General features: G+C 43.5%; 1 long non-coding RNA gene across 1 annotated transcript; it reads left to right on the forward strand.

Moving 5' to 3' along the window:
* On the forward strand, positions 1-25,035 carry LOC118238567. Its single transcript, XR_004769142.1, has 2 exons — positions 1-59; positions 23,535-25,035. It is a non-coding gene; the product is annotated as an uncharacterized LOC118238567 (long non-coding RNA).

Consider the following 25,035-nt stretch of genomic DNA (forward strand, 5'->3'; position numbering starts at 1 on the left):
GTCCAAATTGGATAAGCAAGACAGAAATGAAGGCGACTGCTGAACTTTGCCAAGACAAGGTAGGACTGTTCTTCAAACTTCCTGCTTCACAGAAAAGTCTGTCAGATATTCTAGGTCTGTAAGCCAAAGATGGATGCCCCAGCATTAAGAGGAACCTTGGGTGACTGACCAGGCAGCCAGCTATCTCTGTTGTTTCTTAGTTTTGGAAATTGTTTGCTCTGCACTTCTTTTTTACGCAGGTAACATTATATCCTTAGGTTTCTGGTGGAGTTGAAGATGAGATAGTTATAGTTACAGTTTTCCTTATTGCCAAATTCAGAAAAGAAAATTACATAAGAGATATAAAGGTTGGGAGACATAAAAGTTTAAATTGTTTATCTAAGAAAATATTTTAGGTTGGTAATACAAGTTAGGATAAAAAGGGAATTAGGTACAAAACTTTGGACTCACCAAGATAGGATAGATAATACAGTACTTTCTCCTAATTTGCCAAATACAAATGGACTGGATATTTGAATGTAATTCTTACCTGATAGTTGTTCTTATTGTATGCTAGAGTTAAAGCCTTTCCTTTTTATTTAGACAAAAAGGGGAAATGGATATTTGTACACTGTGTGAAGTTGTATTTGCTGTGATTGGTATAATAAAAAGCTGAACTGTCAATGGCTGGGCAGGAGTTATAGGCAGGATTTGTAGGAAGAGAGAAGTGGAAGAGAATCTAGGTGCACAGGAGATGCCAGGAGACATAGAAAGGAATCAGGAGGTGCAAGATGGAAGAGAGGTACCTCCATGTGATAGACATTAGATTAATATAAATGGGTTAGTTTAAGTTAGAAGAGCTAGTTAGGAACAAGCCTAAGCTATAGGCCAGGCTTTCCTAATTAATAAGATGTCTCTGTGTCATCATTTGGAAGCTTGCTGCTGGAACACAGAAAGACTTACTACACCTCTATGTTGCCAAGGTTGGTGCTACAAAAGAAATGGCTGCCTCCATACTGAATGAAAACAGGAGAGTAGGGCTGGAGAGATGGCTCTGTGGTTAAGAGCATGGTTACTCTTCCAGAGGACCTGGGTTCAATTTCCAGAACCCATATGGCAGTTCACAACTGTGGCATGATAAATAAAAGACCCAGAGACAGATATTGGGGTTGAAGCTTCAAGCTGAAGATCAGAAAAGCAAAGTAGCCTGCCACTAGTTCTTACCTCTACCTCAGCTCAGAACAAAGGGGCGATCTTCAAATTGCTCTCAACTTCAGTGCTGCTCAGATTCATTCACACTGCTATGCTGTCTTCAACATGGTTAGATACTTCAATGTTTTCCTATCTTCAAGGTGGCTAGAGAATGAAAGCTATCTCTGAGACCTGTTCCTGTCTTAAATACCTCTTATAAGTCCTGGGATTAAAGGCGTGTGGTCCCAAGTGCTGAGATCATCTTTGTGGGAGCTGTTTCTCTTTAGGACTGGATATATTTCTTGTAGCTCAGTGTGGCCTTAAACTAACAGAAATCTGTCCACCTCTACCTCCCAAGTAGTGGGATTAAAGTTGTTTACCACCACCACCTGGCTTCTATAGCTTGTGGCTGACTTTGCTTTCTGAATGCTCAGGCAAGCTTTAATAAAGCATAAATAATATATCACTACACACAACTGTCTGTAACTCTAGTCCAGGGGATCCAACACCTTCACGCAGAGTATATACAGGCAAAACACCATTGCACATTAAATAAATAAATCTTAAAAAAAAAAAAAACAGAGCAGGAGAGTAACCACCTGAACACCCAAATAGGAAATCTAAGGAAGAAGCAATAAACAATCCTTTGTGGTGTATGATAAAACAAGTGCCTTTGCCCACTGAGCCATATTTTTTAAGATTTATTTATTATGTATACAGCTACATAATAAATTTTTGCCTACATGTATGCCTGCACACCAGAAGAGGGCACCAGATCTCATCATATTGTAAACCACCATGTGGTTTCTGGGAATTGCACTCAGGACCTCTGGAAAAGCAGCCAGTGCTCTTAACCTCTGAGCCATCTTGCTGACCCAGTAACTAGTATTTTTCTCAGTTTACTGTTTGTTTTCTGGTAGTTTATCAAATGAAGAAATTTGAATGTTGGAGAGATGGTTTACTGAATAAGCAGCACTTCCTGCTCATCCAGAGAATCTGAGTTCAGATGCCAGCACCTATATTTGTGGCTCACAACTGCATATAACTCTAGCTCCAGGGGATCTGACACCCTCTTCTGTAGCAAGCTTTCTTGTCAGACTATCTTTAGATCGGCAGCCTGCAAATAACAATCCAGTGACTTATTATTAATTATGAAAGTTGGCCTTAGCTTAGGCTTTTCCCCAACTAGCTCTTACAACTTAATTAACCCATATTTTTTTTTAAACCTACATTCTACCACATGACTTGGTTACCTCTTCTTAGTATAGCACACTCAACTAGCTCTGAGTCTGCTAGATTCCTCCTCCCAGTTTGTCTCTCTCTCTGCTCGAACATCCCACCTATACTTCCTGCCTAGCTACTGGTCATTCATCTTTTTTATTACACCAATCCCAGCAATACATCTTCACACAGTGTACAAATATCCTGCAATATTCTTCTGTTGCCCTCAGGCATTCACACAAGCATAGAATACTTGTATACAAACACACCACAAAATACAATCTTAAAAAAGATCATAAGACTTCTCTTTACTACATTTCCCAGAATCTTTCTCGACTCTTAGTCCCACCTATCTTGCTTTCCTGTTGGCCAACAGTGCTTTATTTATCAACCAATAAAACAAATATATACACAGAAGGACATCCCCCATCAAGGGGGAATTATGGGTACATGGGAAAGAAAAAGAGCCCTTCACTCAGGAGTCTGGTTCCAGCCTCTCACCAGCTGCAAATCAAGAATTCCAACACAATTACATTTGCTTAAGGCTTCTTGTCATTTCCAAGTTCTAAACCTATAATTTTCTAGAAATATTGTTTTTAAAAAATATTTATTTATTTATTATATACAGTGTTGTGCCTGTATGTATCCGTGGAGGCCAGAAGAAGGCACCAGATCTCATTACAGATGGCTGTGAGCCACCATGTGGTTGCTGGTAATTGAACTCAGGACCTCTGGAAGAGCAGTCAGTGCTCTTAACCTCTGAGCCATCTCTCCAGCCCCAAGGAGCTACATCTTGATCCCATAGACAACAGGAAGTGATCTGAGTGTCACACTGAGTGAAACTTGAGCAAAGGAGACCTCAAAGCCCACCCCCACAGTGACATACTTCCTCCAACAAAGCCACACCTATTCCAACAAAACCTCACCTCCTAATAATGCTACTCCCTATGAGATTATGGAGGCCAGTTACATTCAAACCACCACAGATTCTGTCTAAAAACAAAACAAACAACTGAAGAATATATACATACATACATATATATGCACACACACACACATAGAGAGAGGGGGGGACTGGAGAGATTGCTCAATGGTTAAGCCATCTTGCTGCTCTTACAGAAGACCTAGGTTCAGTTACCAGTACTCACCTGGGGGCTCACAAGCATTTCATTTCAGTTTCAGGGGACCTGGCACCCTCCTCTGGGATCCGAAGGCACCAGACATGCATAAAGTAGTACATATTCATACATGCAGGCAAATACTCACAGACATTAAAGTAAAAAATAAAAGGGCAGTCATGGTGGTACCTGTTTTTAATCTAAGCACTCAGAGGCAGAGACAGGTAGATCTATATGAATTCCAGGTCGGTCTGGACTACATAGTTCTATAACAACCAGAGCTGCATAGTGCAATCCTATCTCAATAAATAAGGCAACAGATAGGAAAGCAGCAAAGACAGTACACAGGATGCTTTTATCCTGCGAAAGTCACCATTTGTTTTGTTTTTTTAAAGATTTTATTTATTATGTATACAACATTCTGCTTCCATGTATATCTGCACACCAGAAGAGGGCACCAGATCTCATTACAGATGGTTGTGAGCCACCATGTGGTTACTGGGAATTGAACTCAGGACCTCTGGAAGAACAGTCAGTGCTCTTAACCTCTGAGCCATCTCTCCAGCCCAAGAGTCACCATTTGTAAATGGAGGTATTAAACCAGTAAAGATTTCTGCAGAGAAGCAGACAGGAAAGCTGGAAGTTAGAGCTGAATCTTTCCACCAGCCCCAGACAACCCCTAAGAAACTTCTACTCTGCTTCACACTGACTTATCCCCAAATTATATTCTGCATCAAAGAGAAGGGTCTGGTTTTTAACTTGAGTCAAGGTCACTAAAAAGTCAGGCTACTGTGGACACCAGAGGGCAGCTATGCTTCCATCCTTGCCTCCGTTGACAAGGCCATCTTAGAAACACAGCAAGAGCCAGACTGTGGTGGCACACACCTTTAATCTCAGCACTCTGGAAGCAGAGACAGGCAGATCTCTGTGAGTTCAAGCCAGCTTGCTTTACAGAGTGAGTTCCCAAACAGCTATTGCTACACAGAGAAACCTTATCTCAAACCCCCACCCCCCCAAAAAGAAAGAAACACAGATAAGTTTGTGGTACCTCCTCCAAGATATTCCTTTCACCACTAGCCAACCACAGGGAGAGAATGGCTCTGCTGCACCAAGAATTCATGACTAAAACTTTCATAGAACCAAGGCTGGAGAGATGGCTCAGTGGTTAAGAGCACTGCCCTTCCAGAAGACCTGGGTTTGACTCCCAGCACAAACACAGTGGATCACTACCATCTGTAACTCCAGCTCCAAGGGATTCAATACCATCTTCTGATCTTTGAAGGCATCAGACACGTATGAAGTACACAGGCATGCATGTGAGCAAAACACCCAAACACATAAAATAAAATAAATGAAACAACCTTCATGAAACTACTTACAGGTAATTTAAACAAATCAGAAGACTGTCAAGGAACTCTGAGTTGATGGCAGCTGAGTAGCCAGGCTTGGGAACATCTGGGAACCATGGAACAAAGTGTGAGTCCCCCAAGAACCACATCAGTAAACCATTAGCCAAAGTTCAGCCTTTCACCCATGAACCCTGGTGACACTACAGCCAGTTGTGTTTCTCTTCTTCCTGTCTGCACCTCCTGAGAGGGAGGAAGGAACATTTGATAGGCTGAATCTAAGCCACATGTCCACTCCCTAGAAGTACCAGGTCCAGAGTGGATGGCTCTGGCTTTCAGCCTCTCCTCACAAAAGCAGGTTCTCCAGCAGAGACCAGTAATCTGTTAGGAACTATGTATTCCCTGATTTTCTCTAGATGCTGAGCAAGAAGGAAGCTCACCTCAAGGAATGCCCAGCCTTAGGCCCCCTGAGTCTCTCTGCTCTCCTAGAGTGGATGGAGATAGTGGAGGGTAAGGACAAGGAGAGCCTGCTTCTCAGGACACCTGGCCACAGGATCAGTGAGCCCTGACATGAGGTCCAGTCACTGGGGCAGGGAAGCTTTGGGCTACCTGATACCCCATCATTACTTAATCTGTGTTCTTTCCTCAGTGTTCCTCAGGGGCCTCTTCCTGCTGAACACAGGTGCTATTTTACTTTTTTAAGTTATGCTGTAGGCCTAGGTTGTTAAACATGATTTGGAAAAGACTATTTAAATGCACAGCATGTAAGAAGTAGTAAGATCAGCCTCAAGAGAAAGAAAAGACTAAAGAAAACCAAACAAAACACTTAGAAAGAGATTGGGAAAAGGGATGGGGAAACATTTATCTCAAGAAAGGAAGAGTGAAATCCAGTCCAAGGAAGTCTGGGAGCCCCTTTTTCTTTGAGGTCCACTGGTCACCAGTCCATGAGAACAAAAGGGCAGAAGGATGGCCTGTGCACATGGCGGAAATAGCCTTCTGGGAGACAGCTTCAGTGAGACAGCCCAATTTTATCACAGAGTATAGGAGATATACAGGATTGAGGCGGTAGCTGGGGTAAACCTTAATTTGTATTAGGTGGCACACTCCTATAATACAGCTGGATTAGTGGCAGCAGAGCTCTATGAAAATAGAGCATGTTGGGCTGGAGAGATGGCTCAGAGGTTAAGAGCACTGACTTCTCTTCCAGAGGTCCTGGTTCAATTCTCAGCAACCACATGGTGGCTCACAACCATCTGTTATGAGATCTGGTGCCCTCTTCTGGTGTGCAGATAGACATGCAAGCATAATGTTGTATACATAATAAATAAATAAAATCTAAAAAAAAAAAAAAAAAAAAAAAAGCCGGGCATTGGTGGCGCACGTCTTTAATCCCAGCACTCGGGAGGCAGAAGCAGGCAGATCTCTGTGAGTTGTAGGCCAGCCTAGTCTACAGTGCCAGTTCCATGACAGGCTCCAAAACAATACAGAGAAACCCTGTCTTGAAAAACCAAAACAAAAAAAGAAAGAAAGGAAAGAGAGAAAATAGAGCATGTTTCTTAATTACTATGTGGCAGCAGGGAAAGAGTGTTTGCAGGGAACTGTGTCAAGGGTCATCCTTGAGATAAGTCAGGCATCTGGGCCTAGAGACATCTTCCAGATAAAGCTAGGTAGAGAGCAGGACGTCCCCTTTAGTGGGGGAGGGCAAGGGAGTTCTCCATATTGTGCGGGGGGGGGGGGGGAGCTCTTGAAGCTATGGTAGTGAAATTAGTATCACATGACATGACATATGAAGAGAAAACCAGAGCAGGCATTTTGGTTTTGGTCTGTTATGTTTCGATTTTTGAGACAGGGTCTTCCTAACCTGGTTTTACCTGGAACTCACTTTGTCAACCAGGATGGCTTGAGGCTTGTCACAAGCATCCAGACTACCTACCAGGCCTAAACATGAAGGGCTCTATTTTAGCAGGCACGAGCATGGCAAACATTGCAGACAGGTTTTGCCTTTTTTAACCCTTTTCCTCTCCCTTACTAAAAACCGTTACATTCCTAAAGCTGCCCCACAAGGTCCATTCCCTTATTCAGCCACTGACTCATTCCTGAGCCAAAACACCAAGTTCCAACAATCAACATTCATTATTTGGCTAAAGCGTCCAATCAGGATTTCCCAGGTCACCCTAGCACACACTCCCCTCTTCCCATTACAGACCCACTCCTGCAGAAACACCCTCCTTCTCTCTTGCTTTTCTTACTTGCCTGCACTTGCTGCTGCTGCTGCCACCCCCTTGCAGCCTCCCCCACCCCGTTGCCCCTCTAGGGTAATAAATCTCCTTTGTGCTGAGAATTTGGTGTTTGAGTATGTCCTATACTGACTCCAAAGGGATCAACCTCCCTTAGAACACATGTAAGGTTTTTGGAGTCTTCCAAAAACAAACTTTTCCATCCTCTATGGTCATGTGCTTTCCTTGCTTTTTACTTATAGTTTGCCTTGAGTGTGACAGTGAGGAGGTTTGGGCCCTTAGGACCTTGTTTTATTCCTCAGGGGAAGCTTGCTTTTCTCTTAACTATCCTCTGCTGGCCAGGGCTTCTCTGAGACTGGGGGCTAGGCTCTATTCCAGCTCCTTCCTGCCAAGAGCAGAATGGATTTGCAACCTCTGGCTGGTTCCCATGCCCTATTCTGAATTTCTCTATTCAGAGATATTTGTGGGAAGGCAAAAGGGTGCTCTAGGCTGAACAAAATGACTCAGAGGCGGCCCCAGCGTGGGCTGGTCCTTGTTGAGAGGGACAGAGACATGAGTGGCACCAAAGAGAGCTTGAGGCAGGGTGTATCTCAGAAGGGATTCATCTCCGTAATCTACGATGTTCCCTAAGGTATTACAAACTAATTTAATGATAGGACTGAAATAAAAACCAGGAAAAATGTAACACACATAGAGGGAAAGAAGACACACGCACACAAAAGCTGTTTATAAGAAAAAAGATAACTCTAAAATAGTGAGCTGGCTATTGAAAAGAAAAATCTTGTAACCTTCAGCAAAAATAATAAACTTGTCATAAACAAAAGCAGTTTCCATGCAAGTTCCTTAACCATAAGCTGTTCTTATCACAAATCCCACTGCTAACTATGAAATATCCTGAGCCATACAGCTTGGAAAGTTGAGACTGCCTTAGGGAATTGTCTGGTGCCAAAGGTTGCTTTTAATGGACTTCACTATTATACTATTATCTATTTGATTTCACACACACACACACACACACACACACACACACACACACCTTGAATTTTTTCTTAGAAAAAAAAAAAAAAAGCAGACAACCACAGTGGCATACATCTTTTAAACCCAGTACTTGAAAGGCATGGGCAGGCAGCTCTTTATGAGTTAGAGGCCAGCCTGGACTATATATCTAGTTCCAGGGCAGACAGGGTTACAAAATGAGACTTTATTTCAAATAAATTAATTAATAAAAAATTAAATAAAAATAACCCATTCAGAAATCAGGACAAGGTCTTTAACCCAGCACTCAGGAGGCAGAGGCCAGACTGGTCTACAGAGTAATTCTAAGACAACCAAGGCTACACAAAGAAACCCTGTCTCTAAAAACCAAAAGAAACAACACCAAAAAGAGAAGTCAGGACAAACATAAAGGCAAATGTGCATGTATAATTAAGTGTCGTGGTGGCATAATCTAGTGATCCTAACACTCCAGAAGATAGAGGCAGGAGGATGAAGCGCTTCAGGCCAGCTGGGGCTACACACAGTTCCTGGCCAGCATGGACTACATAGAAAGACATGGCTCAAAAAGTGAAAAGTGGGCTATGGAGATGACTCAGATTAAACACTTGCTCTGTAAGCTTGAGGACTAGAGTTTGGATCCCCGAAACTCACATAAACGTCTGGTAAGCATGATGGCATACCTGTAATTTCAGCCTTGGAAAGCAGAGATAGATGAGCACCAGAGTAAGCTACCTAGCAGGACTAGTACTATCAGTGAGCTCTGGGATTGACTGAGAGACCCTGAATAAAGTGGAAAAGCAGTGGAGAATAATTTCCAACATCAACCTTGGCGCTCCACACGCACTAGCACATATTCACATGCCAGTGCACTGACACGTAGGAAAAACCATGTATACACACACGCACACCATGTCACATACATGAAAAATGGGAGGGAGTGGGGCAGAAACAGAACATGACTAGGTATGATAGCATAGCTGCTAAGATGAACAAATAAGAAAAACAAAAATACATAAAATTAAAGTATTTGTTTAGTGTAAAAGGCCATAGGTGAATCAGAGCCATAGCAAAGGACTGAGTGCTTGCCTAGCATGGCTGAGTCCTTCGTTTGATCTGTAGCACTGCCATTAAAAGAAAACTGGGGAACCAGAGCTCAGTAGTTAAAAGCACCTGCTGCTCTTCCAAAGGGCCTGGGATTGATTCCTGGCATTCACATGGCAGCTCATAACCATCCATAACTCCAGTTTTAGAGGATGTAATGCCCTCTTCTGGCCTTACATGTGGTACACAGACATATATTTAGGCAAAACTTTTATATTCAAAAATAAAAATAAAAATATTTAATCCCAGTACTTGGGAGGCAGAGGCAGGTGGATCTCTGTGAGTTCAAGACCTGGTCTACAAAGGTAGTTCCAGGACAGCCAAGGCTACACAAAGAAACCATGTCTTGAAAAAGAAAGAAAGGAAGGAAGGAAGGAAGAAAGAAAGAGAAAAGTGAGGTGGCTATGGAGATGGCTCAGTAAGTTAGAGCATTTTCTGTGCAAACATGAGGACCTGAGTTCAAATCCCTAGCACCAAGTAAAAAGCTGGGTGTGGCCATATGTTCTTGTAACTCCCACCCTACAGGGTAGGAGACAGGTGGAATCAATCAGGCTTATTGACTGCCAACATAGTCTGAGGTTCAGTGAGAGATCTTGTCTCAAGGGAATAAACCAGAATGATAGATAGAGAAGGATACCCAGTGTCCTTCTCTGTCATCTGCACAGGCACTCACACACATGTGTGGTGTAACAAACACATACATCAACCCTTTTCTCCACAAAAAAGGGCCATAAATGGATTCAAAGGACACATATGACAAAGTGCTAGTATTTAATTACTGTGGCTTGGTACAAATGATCACACACACACACACACACACACACACACACACACACACACACACTCGTACTAAGAATAAACAGGTCACAGAAGAGAAATAAGGGGGAAATTGGCTCAACTTCACTGGTAATTTGTCTATTTTTCCTCTGCTGTTTTGGGGTGTGAAGGGAGGTCTGCCACCCAGAATCAGGACATACCGGGACACCATATTCTCAGCACAAAGAAGATTTATTACCCCAGAGGGGCAACCGGGTGGAGGGAGGCTGCAAAGGCAGCCAGAGCCGGAGCAAAGGAGCAAGAGCAGATGTTTCTGCAGGAGTGGGGTTTTAGGGGAAGAGGGTAGTCTGTGCTAGGATGAACTGGGAAATCCTGACTGGACATAAAAACGCAGACAGCATGGAATGTTTATCTTAGCAGCACTTGCAACAAACAAACAAACAAAAGAAATAGTTTAAAGGTTTGGATGGAGATCTGTTAGAAGATAGAGCTGGACTCTCTGTACCTCAGAATTCTACCCAGCCCTTCTTTTAACCTTTAATCATTATTACTAGCACGTATATGTGTGAGAGGACGCATATGTGCCACACGTGTGGAGGTCAGAGGACGTCTTGCAGAAGTTGGTCGTCTTCTAGGATCAAACTCAGTCATCAGGCCTGGTGGTAACGGCCTTTGCCAATTGAGCCGTCTCCTCCACCCGCTTCAGCAGAGCTAGGAGTATAGTTTGGTGGCAAAGCATGCCTCAAGGCCATGAGTTCAGTTCCTAGCCCAAAGAAGAGTAAGGAGATAAAGGAAGAGGAGGGGGTGGGAGGGGTTGGCTTAGGTCTCCAAGTGGGCAAAAGGAACAAGGTACCGTGTAGTGTGCATATATATGACACACCTTGTGAGAACAACTAAAGGAAAGAAACATCAAGTCTGTAGCCTTAGAGATGCTGATCAGTTTTCTTGTTCTATCCACAAGAACATGTTAATCGGATGACTGTTGTTCCTCAGGAAAACACCTGAAGTTGATCCCAGGAGGCTGGGGCAGGAAGATCCTGAGTTGAAGGCCAGCTTTGGCTACATAGTGAGACCCTGCCCCCACCCCCAGAATCCAAAATAAGTGAAACTAAAAACTAACTTTGTCCTTCAAAGACTGAGTTAGTCAATTAGCTTTATTTAAGCTGTCCCTGCTCCAGGTTTTGCTGAGGCCAAGGACTCTCCCAAGCTCTGGACTGTCTCTGTCATTACTCTTGACCACCACAAGGTGTCACTCTCTGATGGCCCTGCAAGTTCTCCCCAGGGTGACCTTGCCAGTCCTTCAGATAGAGGCCAGTAAGATCCTACCAGCTACCAGTCTTTTCCTGATCCGGACAACAAACAACTTTCATTTCCAGAGGTTTTCTATCCACAAATAGAATCTCATCAATTTGACTTTTTTACAGACCGAAGAGATACAAAGTTCACCAACTCTCAAGGCTGATTTGTCCATTATGAGACAGGGTCTCATGTACTCTAGGTCGGGAATGGGGGTATGTAGCCAAGGATGATTTTAACTTTTGATCTTGCCAAGAACTAGAATTAAAGGTATGGGCCACATACCTGTCAGCCCCATGATGACTGTTCATTTTATTTTTGAGTTGAGACAGTCTTACTCTATAGCCAGGCTAGCTTCCAGTTTATAATGATTCTATGTCCTTCAAGAGCTACAGTTACAAGCACATACCACCACACTCTGCCCAAAGGGGATTTCTAGTACCATGTTGACATCCCTATCATCTTTGTCTGCCCCTTCACACAAAAGATTGTTGCTGGTCCCCACTTTCCCTGACAGTGAACTTGACAGCCTTCAGGGGGAACAACCCTCCCCAACAGCTAATTCTGTTTATTTCTCCAAGAGGACTGGGACCCTGTGGGAGTCAGTCTCAGGAGACTTTTTGGCATTCATCAGTAGAAACACAACTCATGCGTTTACATCTTCAGCTATAAATAGCTAAATGGAACATACATTTTTATATGGCTATAAATATCACAGAAGTCCATACCCTGATTTGATTTATCTGTTTTTAATGTTCAGGCAATTGAGCCTAGGTTATTGTAAATGCTAGACATACACATAACCAATGAGCAACACTTAACTCCTGATTTTTTTTTTATGTGTGTGTGTGTGTGTGTGTGTACACGAAATGGAGAATATGTAGAAGTCAGAGGACAACTTCTAGAGTCAGTTCTTTACTTCCACAGTGTGGGTCCTAGGGATCACACTCAGGATTTGGGGCTTGGCAGAGGTACCTTTACTGGCTGAACCATCATACCAGCTCCACTTTGCAAATTTCTATTATCTTGCCATATTTACCTTTTGTTTGTTTTTGAGATAGAATCTCATTCTATAGTTCAAGCTGGACTTAAATTCATTATAAAGCCCAAACTGGCTTCAAGCTTACAATCTTTCTGCCTCAGCTTCCTAAGTGTTTGGGTTTATAAGACATGTGCTGTGCTGGAGAGATGGCTCAGAGATTAAGAGCACTTGGCTGCTCTCCTAGAGGTCTTTTTGTTGTTGTTGTTGTTTGTTTTTTGTTTTTCGAGACAGGGTTTCTCTGTGTAGCTTTGGAGCCTATCCTGGCACTCGCTCTGGAGACCAGGCTGGCCTCGAAGTCACAGAGATCCTCCTGCCTCTGCCTCCTGAGTGCTGGGATTAAAGGCACGCGCCACCAACGCCCGGCTCTCTCCTAGAGGTCTTAAGTTCAATTCCCACAACCATCTATAATGAGACCTGGTGCCCTCTTCTGGCATGTAGGCATATACATAGGCAGAACACTATAAATAAATAAATGTTTTTTAAAAAGACATTTCCTTATGGAAGAAGTAGAATTGGAATCATTGAATTACAATCACCTGTAAGTCCATTTGTGCATGCTGCAAGACTCCCAGAAAGCTTGCACCATTGTACACAACAGCATGCAGGATGGTGCTTAACTTCCTTCAGTGCGGGCATAGCCTGAATCCCAGGAGCCTAAGACAGGAGGAGAGTCTCACTATGTAGCCCAGGCTAGCCCTAAACTCTATGTAATTCAGGCTAGCCGCATTCCTGTAATCAATACCTCAGCTACTCAAGTGCTGAAATTACAGGTAATTACTACCATAACCAACTTATTTATTTATTTATTTGCTTACTTACTTACTTATGCTTTCCCCAATCTACTTTTACATATTTCCTTTCCATTAGTTTAAATCCATGTAGGGGCCGGGAGTTGGTGGTGCACGCCTTTAATCCCAGCACTGGGAAGGCAGAAGCAGGAGGATCTCTGTAAGTTCGAGGCCAGCCTGGTCTCCAGAGCGAGTGCCAGGATAGGCTCCAAAGCTACACAGAGAAACCCTGTCTCGAAAACAAATAAATAAATAAATCCATGTAGGGTATGGCGGCATCAAGCAGGTTCTGTGTCCAACAGCTTGTGCCAGAAGGTTGCTTTCGAATTTGGCACAAACCATACCACTGATACCACTGATTCCGTGGACCTAAGTTGCATTGGTTTTGTTTGGTTTGCTTCTAGGAGTCACCTTTTTTTGTTGTTGTTGCTTTTTGAGACAGGGTCTTATGTAGTTCTAGCTGACCTGGCATTCAATATGTAAACCAGACTGGACTCAAATCAGAGATCCACCTGCCTCTGCCTCCCTAGTGCTGGACCAGAGAGAAGCCTCAGTCTTAGCTAAAGGCTAAGGTTCACAACCCAAAGCATAGTGCTGTTTTTTGCTTTATGCATATAAGCACATCTCTTGCCTATATACAATTCAGTTTCATCTTGGGCATAAACACCATCAGAAGCAGAGTCAGGAGGAGTCTGAGCTTCAGGCCAGCCTTAGGTGCATTGTCAGACCCAGTATCCCAATAGAATAAAATGAACAGCTAAAATCGTCTTGGGAAAGAAGGAAGGAAAGAAGGGGCTGGACAGATGGCTTAGTCAGTAAAAGCTTTTGCCATCAAGTGTGAGGACCTGCGTTGGGATCCAGTACCCATATAAAAAGCTAAATATAGTGATAAGCCTGCAGACCCAGCATGGAGGCAGGACAAGAAGATCCCTGGGCCTGCTGGTAAATCAGTCTAGCCAGTTGGTGAGGTCTGGGTTCAGTGAGAGACCCTGTCTCAAAAAGTAGGATGGAGAGCAATAGAGGAAAACACCTGACATTGACCTCTGGCCTCAGTGTGTGTGTGTGTGTGTGTGTGTGTGTGTGTGTGTGTGTGTGTGTGTCTGAATACACAAAAGAAAGAGAAATTCATGCACATTTCAACTAAACAAGGCACAGCCTTTCTATTTCCTCAAATTTTGTTTTCTATTCTGTACCCCGCCCCCCAAGACACACCTTTATGCTTAGCCTCATTTGGAGGACCCAGCATGCAGTTGGGGGATTCCCTGTGTTCAGGCACTAAGTTCCAAATTGAGGATCAGAATGTTTACAAAAGTAATTTCCCAGTGACAGGGAAGATCTTATGCACATATTAGGACACTGGGCAGGTCTCAAGGAGGAAGAGGCAAAAAGAGAATCTGCCTTGGACTGGGTAGCCTAAGACACTGATCCGTTGCTTACTTCCCTTGTAAGTTTCTCCATGTCCTCCTCACTCCCCAGGCCAGTGAGCTGGGAAGAAAGAGACAGGAACTAGATGGAGCTGTCTTTGCTGGTCACTCCTCTCTGTCTGAGCACACAGAACATGCCAACCAGTCTGAAAATTGCAGAAGTAGATGGTGGGGAATCCCCTTCTTGGAGAATGAAATTGGCGGATTAGAAAATGAAACAGGGAAATCTGGCCTGCTAGGAGGAGCAAGGCTGAAGACCAGACTGGTAAGTGGAAAAAAGCAAGGACACAGAAAGGTGTGGCAAGTGAAGAGAGTTCCCAGGTGTTGTAAATTCAAGGGATAGCTGCCCTGAGGCTGGAGTTAGTCCAAGATAGCTACTTAACCTCTGGACCCGCAACATTCCTATCTCCCCTCAATAATGAGAGTCAGTCAGTCAATCAGTCAGTCAGTCAGTCAGTCATTCAGTCTCCACAGCTTCTTTTTGGGAGTTTTCATTCACAGTTCTCCCTATTGGCCAAATGTCACATTTTATGTGTATAAGGGAGCACATATTATTTATTGAATATTATAAGGTCCCTCATAGCTGGGAAGCCTGTTCCTAGGATCTGATGTAGTTGAGAGTGAGTAGTTAGCAGGACACCGGTCTTCAGGAGAGAGGAACAGATGGTAAAGACCATTAAGAAAGGAACTCCTGGGGGCTGTAGAGAGGGCTCAGTGGTTAAGCAGCCCCCACATGGCAGTTCACAACTGCCTGTAACTCCAGTGCCAGATATAGCATCTTCACATAGACATGCATGCAGGCAGAACACCAATGCATGTAAAATAATGATAAATAAGTTATTAAAAAAGAAAGAAAGAAACTCCTGGATTATATAAAATCTATTAGACATCATTCTTTGGATATGACTTTTTTTTTAATATCCTCTCTGTCTGACATAGCATTTATTTGTGACATAGATTATTGTGGTGGTTTGAAAGAAAATGACCCCCAAAGGGAGTGCCACTATTAGGAGGCGTGGCCTTGTTAGAATAAGTGTAGTCTTGTTGGAGGAAGTGTGTCACTCTAGAGGCAGACTATGAGGTCTCATATATGCTCAAGCCATGCCCAGTGACACAGACCACTTACTGTTGCCTGCCAGTTAAGATATAGCACACTCAACTACTTCTCCAGCACCATGTCTGCTAGCATGCCACCATATTACACCATAATGATAATGGACTAAACCTCTGAAAATGTAAGACACCCCAATTAAATGTTTTTCCTTTATTAGAGTTGCCTTGGTCACGGTGTCTCTTCATAGCCATAGAAACTCTAACTGAAAGGTTCAGGCCTTAATACTGATGGGCAATATCTCTTTAAGAGACAGACCCCACCCCCGACAACAGTCAGGGCACGCACAGGTGCTACATCACCTGCCATGCATTACGGCCTGGGCCTGCGTGAGAACTCTGGCCATGCATGGAACCTCAATGCTCATGCCAGTCTCCCCTTTAAAAGTCCCAACTTCCCTGCTGCTTGCTCTTTTTTTTACGCTCTACTCTCCCTCTCTGCTGCTTCTCCACGCTCTCTCTGCTTCTTCCTTCTCTCTGCCTCTCTGCCCCGTTCCTCTTCTCTCTTAGTCTCTCTACTCTGCCGGGCTTATAATAAACTGGTTAACATGTCTCATCCACCTCTTTTCCTCCTTTTAAACAAAAACATAACACTAAGTCAGAAGTTGGTATCAGAAGTGGGGTATTGCTGTGACAGGCCTAACCATGCTGTTTGGAGGAATTTGGACTTTGGAATTTTGGGTTAGGAAAGCAGTGGAATGCTTTAAGCACTGCTTAATAGACCATACCAGTAGGAACATGGAAGACAGTGGGGCCAACACTACCCAGCACCCCTAAATATTTTTAGTTGTCATTTTGAAAACTTTCTTTGAGGCTTACACAAACATCTTAGAGTTTACAGATCATCTTAATGTGTTGTACCATAATGATATATTTTTAAAAGTATTCATCTCTATTTTTAGTTATAATGATACTAAATTCTTAAATGCCAAACTTTATCCTGCTCTAGATGCCTTATCCTACCTTGATGACTCAAAAACATTAATAAAATGTAGTCAGGCAGTGGTGGTGAATGCCTTTATTCCCAGCACTCAGAGGCAGACATCTCTGTGAGTTTGAGGCCAGCCTGATCTTCTACAGAGCCAGTTCTAGGATGGCTAGGACTACATAGGGAAACCCTGTCGAAAACAAACAAACAAACAAACAAAAAACCCAACCAAAAACAACAAAAACCAACCAAACAAACAACCCCCCCCACACACAAAACAACAACCAGAAAACACTTAGAATTTTCTCTTACATAGACCTGGTTAAAGAAGGGATCTTGAAAAAAAACAAAACAAAACAAAACAAAACAACCTACTCATTTTTTTTTTGTTTTTAAAGCAATAGTCATCAAAAACATACTAAAAATGTTTGTATTTATCTATATACTCATATATAAACAAGACATATCTAAGAGCACAGACATAAATTGTCCTGTTTATCTTTGAATAAAGAGTTTAGTATCTCAAGGAAGGACAATTGCCTAGAAGAAAAAACACAACCTGCAGTAGGAGTGACTATCTGTTTCTTCTTTTTTTTGTTTGCCTTTTGTTTTTCAAGACAGAATTTCTCTGTTTAACAGCCTTGGCTATCCTGAAACTTGTTTTGCAGACCAGGCTGGCCTTGAACTCACAGAGATCCGCCTGCCTCTGCCTCCCAAGTATTGGGATTAAAGGTGTGCACCACCACATCCTGCTTAAAAGCAGATTTAATTTTTTTTTAATTTAAAAACTCATGTTGTGGGCTGGAAAGATGGCTCAGAGGTTAAGAGCACTGACTGCTCTTCCAGAGGTCCTGAGTTCAATTCCCAGCAACCACATGGTGGCTCACAACCATCTGTTACGAGACCTGGTGCCCTGTTCTAGTGTGCAGATATACATGGAAGCATAATGTTGTATACATAATAAATAAATAAATTCTTAAAAAAAAAAACTCATGTTGTGTGTCTCAAAAAAAAGATGTAAGACCATTAGCCATCTCTTTGTTTGACCTATGTGGTCATGTTGATTAAATATGTTTTTGTCTTCTTCTTCTTCTTCTTCTTCTTCTTCTTCTTCTTCTTCTTCTTCTTCTTCTTCTTCTTCTTCTTTTTGTTTTCTGAGAGAAGTTTTCTCTGTATAACAGCCCTGGCTGTCCTGGAACTCAATCTGTAGGCCAGGCTGGCCTTGAATTCATGGAGATCTGCCTGCCTCTGCCTCGGGAGTGCTGGGATTAAAGCTGACTTTTTTTTTTTTTTTTGTCTTTTAACATCATTTTGTTTCCCTAAAATTTTTAGATTTACTATGAGCAAAATGGAGTTGGGCTGAGTTAAGAACTTTAGTTTACATGAGCACTTTCTCACAAGCCAATTGGGTAATAAATGCATTATGTAAAAATAAAATATTACCACATGTAGACAGATAGTTCATATACATAAACATACAGAAGATTTTTTTAATAAACAGAGTTTGAACTTCATTATTTGTTGGGATTATATTTTCTAAAATCCTCATTATGAAAAGGAAACATGTACCTATTAATTTATATATAATCAAACCTTAATAAAAACCACTGTATTTAGCAATGTTATATGGAAAAAGTTTTGGAAGGGATCATCTGAATTCTGTTACCCATTAAATAAATGATAATCTGTTTTGGGAAGAAATCCTTATCAAAATCTATGTATATAACATTAGATGTTTATAAAACACTTAATACTCCAAAGATATCATTTTAATAGGTTTTAAGATGTTTACAGTACTCAAATCACAAAATAGTAAGCATTTATCAGGCCTTAATATATGATCACAATATTTAAATTTGAAGCCGCATGTACTTTTTAATTGGGCATGCCCCAAAAAAATTTTAGCACATAAAAGAACTGAATTTAAAAAGAGATATGAAACGGCCACAATGTGTTAAAATCTTTGACATAAACAGCATATGAAGCCGGGTGTTAGTGGCGCACGCTTTTAGTCCCAGCACTATGGAGGCAGAGGCAGGAGGATCTCTATGAGCTCGAGACCAGTTTGGTCTACAAGAGAGTGTTCCAGGACAGGCTCCAAAGCCACAGAGAAACCCTGTCTGGGGGTGGGGGGGAACAAAAACCAAAAAAACCCCACACAGCATATGAAAACAACCAACAATACATGGAGACAATTAGCATAGATGCATGACACAATTATGTGAAACTAGGGCATCCAGTTTAGAAAAATTCAGAAAACCGGCAGGTGGTGGCGCTTGCCTTTAATCCCAGTACTCAGGAGGCAGAGGCAGGCGGATCTGTGAGTTTGAGGTGAGCCTCGAACAACCAAAAGAAAGGAAGGAAGGAAGGAAGGGAAAGGAAAGGAAAATTTAGGAAGCTTATTTCTATTTCTTTCAACTGTGAGTAAAGCTTAGTACCACAAGAGATCAAAATGGGAAATTTGTTCAATAGACTTAAGGTAACCCCCCCTCAGCTATTGAGAGAGAGTGAAAGGTTCAGGCTTTGATGCTGATTGGCTCTACCTCTTTAAGAGACAGACCCTGCCCCCTGACAATACTCAGGGCATGCACAGGAAAACATGCTACGTATTCACCACGTAACCCACCACACATGAGGACTCTGGGCATGCGTGGAATCTCAGTGCGCATGTGCAGTCTTCCCTTTAAAAGCTCCAACTATCCTGCTTCACTCTCTCTGCTTCCTCTCTTTACGCTCTCTCTCTGCTCATTCCTTCTCTGCTCACTCCTTCTCTGATCTGCTCTTCTCCCACCTACACACTCTCTCTGTCTCTCTATGGCGACTGGCCATGGTGGTCAGTCATTACCCTTGTTCCTCTTCTCTCTTAGTCTCCCTACTCTGCTGGGCCATATAATAAACTAGTTAACATGTCTCATCTTGCATCTTTCTCTTTTTCTCTTTTTAAATAAAAACGTAACAGAGAGAGAGAGAGAGAGGGAGAGGGATTACCTTAAATGTATTGGACAAAATACTTTCCCTATTGATCTCTTGTGTTACTAACACTTATTCACATCTTAAAGAAATAGAGATAAGCTTTCTAACTTTTTTCTAACCTGGATGCCCTATTTTCATGTAGCTGTATCTTGTTTTCATGTATCTATGGTTGTTTTCATATGCTGTTTTTGTCAAAGATTTTAACACGTGATGGCCATTTCGGTTCTCTTTTCAAATTCATTTCTTTTATTGCTCAAATCATTTTTTGGCATGTTCAATTAAAATGCATTCACTCACATGCATACACACAAGCACACACAAAATAAACAACAATAAAATGTTAAAAGGGGGCAGGGATCCATAATAAGGAAAAACAAAATCCAATTCATATTTTGATTATAGCAACTTCTTACAATTAACAAGACAGAGTATTGTTTCTTCTGGGAACCGGTGTTTTAAATTGTGCTAAAGTCAAGTTCAGCCTGTGAAACAGAAATTCTGTCATGTGCTCATGATGACTAATAGCTTAAAGTTCGGCAGAACTGAAGGCTAAAGATTAACACCTCATTAGCTCTGACAAAAGAAATGGAGCCCTGAGCCTCACAGAACTCCAGCTACTCCAGTACAGACCTGATGGGTCAGGATCCAACTGGGCATTTATTTGCTTAGCAATTGTGTTCTAAACAAGTTGTTCCTAAACAAGTTGTAGAAGCAAATTACTGAGTTCATAGCATGATTCTACTCTCATTTTTAAAATGTGTATATTTAATCAACACTCCAGCTAAATGTCTACTTTTGAAGGGACCAGCTCCCCATTTCGGCAGCCATAACAGCCGAACACGTGCTTGTTTGACCTTGTCTTAGTCACTAGGAGGTTAGGTGCCTGCCTCATGGCAAGGAACCAATCAGAAGTTAGCTGGTGGTGCTATGCTTTACGGCTCTGGGTGTGCTTTACGGACAAGCGCACAGCAATAACTCGCAGAGCATAGCAACCACCCTGGGAGGGCCTATGGGCCATAACCAGTTGACCAATCAACACAGGGCAAACCCTCCAAGCCTGGAGGCACACCAATCCTGAGCCTGTGAGTACCCCTAGACACTCCCCTTACGCTGCCCTATAAAATCTCTATGCAGACTCTTCAAGCTGTCTTTCCTAGCCATCTGCCATGGTGGATGGATGGAAGGCCCGAGCTAACATGGGGTTAGCTCGTTAAGCAACTATAGTAAAGCCTCATGCTGTTTGCATCAAGCTTTTGACTCCGCCTGGTGATTGGGGTGACTAAGGTCCTGGGCTGAGATCCTGGAGGCCTGAGCGTCCAGGGGTCTCCATGTTCTAAAATAGAGGCTCAATCCCCAACTCAGGTTACATCATCTGGTGCTTATTGTTCTCAGTTCCCCACTCAAAAGTCCTGGGGGTTTATTTTGAACCATTCCCTATGACTGTAATGTAAAAGGTTCCTTGTAAATATACTGCTGTTGATCAGGCATGGTGGCACACATCCTTAATCCCAGTACTCTGAAGGCAGAGACAGGAGGAGCTCTGAGTTCAAGTCCAGCCTGGTCCACATAGCAAGCAGGCTAGCAGGGGCTAGGTAGTGAGACTGTCTCAAACAACAACAAAAAACCAAGATAGTCCTTCCTTAGAGTCCCCCACTGTCAGTTCTTTCTCATTTTTCCCTAATGAATCTGTAGCCACACACACAAAAACTAAACCAGACGGACAGGCTTTGAGGGATGGCTCACTGGATAAGGCACTTGTCATGCAAACATGTGGGTGAAGCTCACAGGCACGATGGCCTAGCCGCCTGTAATCCCACACTTGGGAAATAGAGCTGGGGGTCCCTAAGGGTAAGCTTTGTAGTTAGAGTAGCTGGAATTGGGGAGACCCAGGTTCAGCTAAAGACCCTGCCTTAACAGAGAGCAATAGAGGAGGGGACCAGATGTAAAGCAGGCCTCCATGGTCAAAAAGATGTGTTCACACAAATGTAAACATGCATACACACATACACATGAAAAAAAAAAAAAAAGAAGAAAGAGACTTTTGGTGGCCCATGCCCTTAATCCCAGCAATTGGGAGGTAGAGGCAGGCAGATCTTTGTGAGTTCAAGACCAGCCTGGTCTACAGAGCGAGTTCCAGCACACCCAAGACTACACAGAAAAACCTTGTGTCAAAAAAAGAGAGGGAGGGAGAGAGGGAGGGAGAGGAGGAGGAGGAGGCAGAGGAAGAGGAGAGAGAGAGAGAGAGAGAGAGAGAGAGAGAGAGAGAGAGAGAGAGAGAGGTTGCCTAAAGTAAAAGTGGCCAACCAGCACTTGGCCAAGCACAAGAAGCCTTGAGTTTGGTCCTGAATATTGGGTGGGGGTGTGTGTGAGGCTTTTCTGTGTTGTCTTTTTAAGGAAGCTCACCTGGTAACTTGTATAACCCTGAATTTGGGAAACGCCATCTCCTTGGCAATGAGACTGCAGGGTCACGGGGAAAAGCTCTCCGCTTTGGGGATCCCCTGCACTGTCACACTTCTCTAAGCAAGAACCACATCCCCTTGTCCCATCCCCATCTCCAGCAACTTCCTCCTCTCAGTCCTCTCCCAGGGTGTGGTCCCCCTGACAGTGTCACTTCCTGTGACTGGTTGTAAAAGGAATGTTCTTCCTCAGGTCCTAGCTTGCATAGTGTCACCTGCCAGAGCCACCTCCAGCCTCTGTTCTCATTGCTGCCTTTGGGATGGCAGAAGAAAGCAGCCCGACAGCTGCTGAGATTGGACCTCTCTCTTCTCCCAAAGCCTTCCAGCCTCCAAAACTCCCCTCTTTGCTTCCCCCTTCCCACTAAATGGATTTGAGTTTTACTACTGAATATGATTTGGTGTGATATAGGACCCAGCACAATGGAAGCCCTCAAACGCTGGACTTGCCATTCCTCCAGGGGATGATTGGGGATATTTATCACTTCCTAGCCATCAGGGATGAGCCACCTCTCGGCTGCCATTCTCTTCAAGTTCATTAAAGGTGGTGAAGCCTCACTTCTTTGAGATGTAGATCATCTTGTGGCTGGGGATCTTGAAATTGGCAGGGCTTCAGTCACATGTTCTTTATTCTGCAGCTTGGTGAGGACAAGCAAAATGATGTGGCAATATAAACCCTGGCCACTATGCCCAGGGGCTTCCCAAAAGCACTCCATTCTAAATGCCAGTCTGGAGTCTGTCAGCCCCACACAGGACATCTTGTTGATGCGGATGGTGAAAAGGGAATGTCCTCACTGGAATATGAAAGCCATTTTCTCCACAACTCTTCACAATGTACTTGTTGGCACAAATAGGGGTGGACGGACTCTAGGGCTTTGAAGGAGGGTTGCTCACACTCAATCTGATACCATGTGGCCACATAATAGGAATTCATCAGCTTTTACCTTCTTCAGTCACATCTTGGCACTGGAAAGGCCTAGGTCTAAGCGAGGTATGGATCCTGCTTGTTCTTGTGATACCCGTAAACCACTCAAGACTTCAGAGCACATGAAACCCACCTCAGAGCCATGTGAAGAGAACACAGGGGCTGCCCTCTGCAAGACGATAGCCCCCGAAACTCTGTTCTGCCCCTTTAGACAACTCAAAACAAAACTTAGAAATTCCTTAGAGGTGCACACTGTTATCCCAGCACTCCCAGCACTCATAAACTGAGGCAGGAGGATTGTGAATACCAGGTCAGCATGAGTTACACAGAGAGACCCTGTCTCAAAACAAACAAGACCCCACCATATATATATGTGTGTGTGTGTGTGTGTGTGTGTGTGTGTGTGTGTGTGTGTGTGTGTGTATCTGTGGGTACATATGCAAGCCTTAGCAGCTTCCCTGAGGCCACAAGGGGCACAAGGACTGTTAACCACTAGACTCCATCCTGCTGGAGCTCAGCCCAAGTCAACTAAGCCAGGAGCCTGCTTCAAATGCCGTCATTACGGTTATTTGTCACAATATCGCCCTAACCCTCAGCTTCTGACTAGGCCATGCCCTGTCTGCCAACAGCCTGAACACTGGAAATTGGAATGCCCCTGTGTGGGCTCGTCCATGTGCCACACCATGGAGGTCCAGCCTCACCAACACCAGCCATCTGAGACTCTGTCAGCCTTCAAACTCCTCAGCCTGGTGAAGCACTGAGGGCGCTTAGATTTGGAGACTCATTCCCCTCTCCCAGCCTGACAGTAGGACACTGCGTGTAGTATGTAAATCCATCGGCTTTGTATTGGGCTTGGGAGCTACCTATTCTGTTTTTACCTCTCACTGGGGTCCCACAGTTCCCTCACCAATTCCCCTTCCTTCCCATTTCAGTAAAACCTGGGACTGCTTTAGCTGAAAAGGCTGTCCCACTTCTGCTCATCGACTTATCCCTTCAGGTGGATCTGATGGCGTTTGATGACTAGGGTACTGATAGCTCATTAGTTCATTAGTTAAGTTTCCTGCTAAAAGTAGACAGGTGAGCCTCTTTTACAGGCTTCATAGTCAGGAATTAGCAGGTTTCAGATGTCATTTCAGAGGTTCAGCGTTTTAAATTTCTTCTGATTGTCTTCTAAAAATGTTCATGCCTTTTAACCCATAGCCTTTTGCTATAACACCAAGATGTAAATCTGTTCCAGTTGTTTTACAGATACCAGCAGGTTCCTGGGAAAACAGCTCTGCTACTGTGTCAAGAAATCTGCCTGATGGAAACTAGTATCAGTCTCCAGAGCCTATTTTGGCCCACCTATTTTCAAGCGTATTTTGCAGGTTCACTCTTCCTGCCTGGGCCAAGGCGAACCCACAGAGGGCCCTCTAGATAACACCTGCACCAGCTCCTGGGACTTCATCATTGGTACCACCTCTCCAGGCTTAAGTGGAAACCTACCCAGCATCTGGAATCTGGTTTTCCAAAATGTCCCAATGAAGGGCACATCTGCTCTCCTGTCTCACTCATTCACCCCTGCCTCTTTTGTACAACCAGGACACTTCTCCATTCCCCTCATCCTGTCAATTATCACCCTTCCCATGGCTAGCCCCATTCATAGGGCCAGGGGATAACAATCTGTTTTTGTTTTTGTTTTTGTTTTTGTTTTTGTTTTCTCCTAGCAACCTGCCTTCTCTGCCTCTTCAAGGAACAGATGCCTGAGGTCTCCAAGATGGCAGCTAATGGAATGCTTCTTCACTCATACCACCCACTGAGTGTGATCCCACTGACTTCCGACTCCTCCCTGCCCGCATCATCCCTTGTTAGCAGGAAGAAGGCAGACATGACCTGGTGTCCACACACTCAGAAGTTCCACCCCAAGTCCCCTCCCCTATCTCTCTCCAAACCCTCCTGCATCTCAGAAAGCCCTCCAAATGATGACCCCCTCCCCCAGAGATGCTCAAGACCTCTCCCACAGGGCATTTAAACTGCCTCCCAGAGAACAGATTCTTGGTTTTCTGGTCTCTCTTTCCTATATACTCTCTGGGGGACTGGAAAGCCATCCAGGAGCATTGCATCCATTAAATGTGGGCTTTTTCTAATTCA

The sequence above is a fragment of the Cricetulus griseus genome, chromosome 3, assembly GCF_003668045.3.
Source record: "Cricetulus griseus strain 17A/GY chromosome 3, alternate assembly CriGri-PICRH-1.0, whole genome shotgun sequence".
Classification (NCBI taxonomy): domain Eukaryota; kingdom Metazoa; phylum Chordata; class Mammalia; order Rodentia; family Cricetidae; genus Cricetulus; species Cricetulus griseus.